Source organism: Myotis lucifugus, unplaced genomic scaffold (assembly GCF_000147115.1).
Source record: "Myotis lucifugus unplaced genomic scaffold, Myoluc2.0 scaffold_57, whole genome shotgun sequence".
NCBI lineage: Eukaryota > Metazoa > Chordata > Mammalia > Chiroptera > Vespertilionidae > Myotis > Myotis lucifugus.
Window position 1 is genome coordinate 745,978 of NW_005871105.1, and position 6,688 is coordinate 752,665.

Genomic DNA, 6,688 nt, shown 5'->3' on the forward strand with positions numbered 1-6,688 from the left:
AGAAAATGACAAGAAACCAATATTTTTGCATTCTAGTTGTATGCAGCCATAGCCCTTGCCGAGCACCCAGGAGAGGTGTCAGAGGAGAGATGGGAAGCACCGAAGAAGCTTCCTTCAGTCAAGGAGCTTGCCCACAAACCATCACAGGACAAGGTAGATGGCGAAACTTCAGAAGTGATCATGAAATAAGTACTACAGGAGTTCACAGATCAGCATGGGAATTTTAGCTTCCTAAACCATCAACATAGAAGCAACAGCAGAAGCAAAGGTAGGCAGTGAGGCAAGAAAAATGACCTCGTGGCTACCTCTGGGAAATTATTGATAACATATAAAACCAGAGACAGCCCAAGCGGTAAAGCATACCCTGAACACTAAGTAGCTATGTGGCTCCCTGGTAATTTTTTAATATGAGAGTGTTACAAATTATTCAAATTGAAGCTCTACCAGGCAGCACGGAACTGGCAGTACTTATTTTAAAGCATCCTATTTTGATAATACATATTTTTAAAACCTACTGAAAAGTTCTAACACTCTTGGAAAACATTTCTTCCGAAAATGTACGTTATTTTATTAAAGAGAAACATAGATAGGAAATATTTTTCTATATATGTGTCCTGTATATTAAACCACAATGTGAGTAAAAAATACATTGTGTATGAATTGCAATTTTCTGAGAACACTCAAGATTTCCTTGGTAGCCTTGTTTTACATTGAATAAGGAACATAATGTACCCAAATGTTTTTCCCCTGCTGAGCTCATCAGCTCCATTCTAGTGAGCAAGTACAGAGACAAATACTCCCATCCATTGCACCATAGTTGTTGTTCAAAATTTGCTACACTTATATTCCACATCCAAGTCACAGGAATCTTTGTGACAGCTGTAAAATAGATAAATGCTAGCTACCCATGAATTATGTTAGAGCAAAACTCAGACAAAGTGTTTAATATTTGAAGTAATCCATAACTGTAAAAAAGACCCCCAAGATTCTTTTGAAGAAGTTCTTGTTTACAATCAATTGTTAGGAATTTACTTAGGTTTTACTATACACCCATACACTCTACTTAGCACTTTGAAAGTGACTAACATATAACATGAATTTCTTGTATCTTGAGAAGGTGCATGCCTATGACATAGAGAGCAATACATAACAGTATTGTGTTTCAACCAGTATCGTCATTTGCAACTTCAAAATAAGTAGCAAAATCATATATCTGATAAGAGTCTAGTATCCAGAATACATAAAGAACACTTAAAACAAAACAAAACAAAAAAGACAACAACTCAATTCAAAATTGGGCCAAGAATACAAATAGACATTTTTCCAAAGAAGATATACAAATGGCCAACAAGCACATGGAAAGATACTCAACATGACTAATCACTAGGGAAGGGCAAAACAAAACCACAATAAGGTACCACTTCTCAACCATTAAGATGGCTATAACCAGAATACTGGAAAATAACCAGTGTTGGTGAAGATGTAAAGAAACTGGAACTCTCATACATTGCTGGTGGGGATGTACAGCCACTGTGGAAACAGCTTGGAAGTTCCTCGGTAAGTTGAACATAGTGTTATCATATGACCCAGCAATTCCACTGCTAGGTATATATCCAAAAGGACAGAAAATGGGTGTTCAAACAATTCTTGTACATAAATGTTTGCAGCAGCACTATTCACAATAGCCAAAAGATAGAAATGTCCATCAATGGATGAATAAACAAACTTCTGACAATGGAATATTATTCAGCCATAAAAACAATCAAGTACTGATACCTGGGGCAACATGATAAGTGAAAGACCACATGGATATGATTCCATTTTTATGAAATGTCCAGAATAAGCAAATCTGCAGAGACAGAAAGTCGATTAGTAACCACTTAGGGCAGAGTGGGGAAGGAGGAATAGCAAGGTGATAGGTAAAGCGTACTGGGTTTCTCTTTGTGGTGATAAAAATGTTCCAAAGTTGACTGTAGCAATAGTTGCACTTATCTATGAATATACCAAAAACAACTTTTGAAAACTATTAAGCTTTTGAAACTTTAAATGGGTGAACTGTGTGGTCTGTGAATTATATCTTCCGCTGCTTAAACGTTAATAGCATATACTGACATGTGCTTTATTAGGAATTCTTTTGCACAATAACTGCTCCACTCTTGACTTCTGCAAAGAAGAATTTTTGGTGAAATATTAGTGTTTCTGTCCCCATTTCTGATAAAGGGGTTTATGTATATCACTGTTTGTTTAAAGTGGAGTTTCTATAATAAAAATAAATTCAGGTAAGGCAAAATTTATTTGCAGTCAAGTCTTACTTCATTCCAAAAAAAATAGCCAGTTATAACTCCTAATAACTTTAATGGCTACAATCCATCAAATAAGATGCCTGATCATTGTCCATCACTGTACCCTTGGGTATAGCTGCAGGGCAAGTTACTGTTTCTGCTCCCGCAGCTTCCCTTTGGGGAAGCAAAAGATACTATTTCTCTTGGGACTCAAAAAACTTAACCACTTTTATTCTAGTTTCTCAAATACAAAACAAACTAGTGTTTTAAACCTGGCTTGATGACAGGGAATTTGGAGAAAGACAGTATCCAGATAATACATATTTATATGTATTTTTAAACAATTCATACTGAGACTAGTCTACATTAAAAACAGTTTACAAGGCAGAATGCTTTTCACCATTCATTCTGTGTTTATGGAACAGACTGCCACAGTCAAATGCCATTTTCTGTTCTTCCCCTAACACAGTGCTACTATGTCCCCATCCAACCCTATAAGATAAATTTGCAGCTATGAACAAGAATGTCATTTTCTTTTTAGGTCAACAATTTCTATTGATAACATCATATTTTATGCATTCATTTCCTAGATTACTGTCTGGAGCCTGGTGTACTATGTTTAAATCATCTGTGATGTGTAGAAGAAAAATCAAATTTGGCTTTTAAGGTTTAGAGAAACTATTTTGTAAGATCTGGATGTCTATTTTCATATTTTCCTTTATATTCATTTAAACTTAGAGAATTTTAAATTTGATAGTTACATGTTTTTCTCTCTCCTTTTTTGACTCAAAATTGTCATGCTCATGTTTAATCTATATAAAGATCGGCAATTCTGAAAACTAAAGTGGTATAAATTAAAAATGGAAAGGAAAGCACATGAACTTGAGATCAATCCAACAAATTTAATTCCCATAAAGGCTAAATCACATATCCAAGGCTTGGTGATAAATCATTAGAGTTTGCTGGTTGTATAAGATCAGTAGTAAGCCATCTGGCTTATTCCGTTTACATCAATGTAACGAGTGTTATTCCAAGTTTTTGATATTTCCACAGCTCATAAGTAATGAGGCTACTGGCAGAGGCTGCAGCATAACCTAATTTCTGGGGGAGATTATATTTTTTGTTTGTTTTCCATAGCAAATCAAAGTCTGAATGCTGCTTTTTAAAAAATGAAATCATTTCACTGAATTGAAAAGACTTTGGTCTCCAAGTTTAAGTATAGCAATTTGCTATCTTCATCTATGTACCCCAGTGATTGTGTTCTCTTCTCTCCACCCATTTCAAGTAGGAAGAAGTCAGGACAATAGTTATCCCTGCGTAATTTTATTCCCCCTAACTTGCTTTCCATTTTTCCAATTTGTTGCAGCAGAAAGTATCTTTAAGGAGAATAGACTTTGCCTTTTTCCAAACTGACTAGAAAGAAGGAACTGTCTGACCCTGGCTCCTGCAGGAAAAGAAAGCATCATTATTGACTCCTCTCCCTCCCTTCCTCACACTGCACTTTCTGGTTGCCCTGCTTCACCCCAACCTTCGAATGTCTAAAGCCAGCTGGAGCTGGCTGCAGCTGTTGGCTAGTCCTTTCCTTGAAACAATGGGGCTTAAACAGCAAAGCAGATGCATTTTTTAAAAGTTGAAATTTTAAAAAAATGAAACCATGTACATCACCTTTAAAATAATTTATAAATCTCTTCTCTCTCTCATGTCTCCCCCTCTTCTTCTCAAATACATAGGGAATTTCTTGAAAGCAATATTTTACTCTAAAACAACGGTTCTCAAACTTGAACTGGCATCAGAATCATCTGGAAGATTTGCTAAAACCCAGATTGCTGGGTCCCACCCCCAGACTCTTTCATTCCCTGGGTCTGGGATGAGACCGGAGGATGTGCATTTGTAACAAGCTCCCAGGTGATGCTGATGCAGGCCCAGGGACCACACATTGAGAACCATGAGCCTAAACAAAGAATAACTGCAAGAGAGAGAGAGAGAGATCAAGAATTTATGATTCCAATTCACATCACCTCCAGTTGTGAGGCTCTGGGTGTCAAGTCCCCGAGTACATGGCAGCATCATGGAGATTAATATAGGAAGGTGGAATTTAAGCTGCTTGAGTTATTTCTCTTCTGCTGGTCCCTCAAGATACTTAGTAAAAATATCAAGAAAAGGAAAATGAAATTATGCAAAAAATATGACCATTTTTGGCAGTCAGCTCTTTAGATTCCCACTTGCATTTTGGCTGTATTTCTATTTTATCTCTTAAACTGCTCATAGTGCTATAAAGTGAGTACCTGAAGCAGACAGATTTGGGTTCAGGTCTTGCTTTACTTGCTGTGTGTCCTTTAGCAACTCAGTGAGGAAACAAGGGGAAACTAATTCTTCAGATATATTGTTAAGGATATATTTTAGACTCTCTTAAAGAGCCAAATCCCACTTTTCCAAAAAAGCATTGTATTTATATAACAAAACAACAAGGACCAAATTTGGTCAAGGGCATCAATATATTTAGTTCACATGGATGTCATATTTTTAACCCGTAAGTTAGTCAGAAATTTAATGGCCAGTTCTAATAAGAGTAATGTTCAATCCTTCAATTCTTCCTACTTCCCTGAGGGAATGCTGTGGATTCACCCTTCTACCAACGGAGCCAAAATGTACCTGGGCTCATTTTATGAAATATATAATGAAAGCACTAAATTCTACATATCACATGTATTTGACTTCCAACGGGTTAATGTGATAGATATTGAAGTTTCTTGCTTATACCATCAATGGTGCCTGTGTTTCTTCCTCCTCCCAGATTTGTCCAGCCCCAACAGAGGTCTCAGAACCGTAACACGTGAGGAGCTGAGTGGTGTGAGACAATTTAGTCCAGCCCCTAATTTTACCTAAAAAGACTTGAGGCCTATGAAGTTTGCGTACCCTGCCCAAAAGTGCTCTCCAGGGCACTAAACACAGATGTCTTCCTTCCCCATCCTCTGTATTTTCCCTATACCATTGGCCTCCACATTTTGCTTAAAAGGAACTTGTAAGCATTCATTATCAGATTTTACAGAGAAAGACCCCTTAGCTTCAAGCGCAGTTCCTTCCCAAAGCCGGTTAACAGGGATTGTTGTTGTTGGTAAAAATATTATCTTTGTAGCACCAGCAGGTGTCTGTGAGCCTATGAAGCTATGGGACTCCAAAATACAGAACTCTGGGAAAGAAGTGGTGTGACTCCCTAATAGAAGTGTGCATTTCCCCAAATCCTCTAAAAAACCAGATGCTCAAGACTGAACTTTGGAAATCTACTTGGACAATTTTTTCCTTGAATTTTCCCTAAAGCATCTTGCAAAAACCCATAGTTCCCCAAAGCTTCTACTGAAATGGAAGTGTTCCTTTTAAAAGCTGAGCTTCTCTACATGGAAAGAGCTTTACTTTATCTGCCTTTACATTTCAAAAAGCTCTAACACCTGTCACTTTGCTGAAGTGGTGTGTGTGTTTTTCCTTCCCAAACGGTGTACTATCCGGACGTGTGGCTTCGGCGACCAGGTGGCTTTGGTGGATGAGTGTGGGAGCCGGAGTCCTTTGGCCCATTAGCGGTTTCCCCTTGCGCGCTCGCTCGCGTCAGGCAGATGCCGGATGTTTGCGGGTGGTCGGGTTTATCATCTTGCAGGTCTGCGGGAAGCCAGAGCCCTACCAGCCTCACCCCTCTTCCCCGCAAGCCCTCTCCGGCCACAGACTTGGGAGAGATTTGCATCCTGCCTGGGCCAAAGCACGCAGCCAGCGGTGCACCTGGTCCGCGCGGGACACGGTGCTGCGGGTCACGCCCTCTCTCTGGAGCCGCTCTTTTCTCTCTCTGCACCCCCCCCCCCTTCCTCACCTCTGCTAAAAAATAGGCAGCCTCGCTCCTGATACACCAAGGAAACACACACACACACACACACACACACACACACACACACACACACGTTGGGCTTGAAACACGCGGCTCAGCGGATAGGATCGGCACCGCTGGCCTGGCTGACCCGCGCCCTCGGACAGCCCGGACCTCCGGACACAGCCCGCTCCCCACGCCCCAGTCGCTGCGGCCACGGGGTGGGTGAGTAGGGGCTGCCAGAGGACAAGCCAGTTCAGATACAGCTCTGAGCCTGAAACTGCCCCCGGGTCACCCAGACCGGCTGCAGGAGAAGAATTTGCGGGCAGAATTCGCAGAACCCCACCCCCTGGAGCTACCCCCACCCGCACCACCTGGAGGAGAGAACTGTGATCAGGATGGGACTACGGTCACCACAATGCCCGGGGTGGGCTGTGCCTTCCCCTCGGGTCTCCCCGCACAGCCAGGACACAATCTACGCTCGCTGGTACACACCAAAAAAACACGCGCCTCACTCCGCCCCTGAGGTGGCGGCGGAGGCGTGGGAAGGTATGCA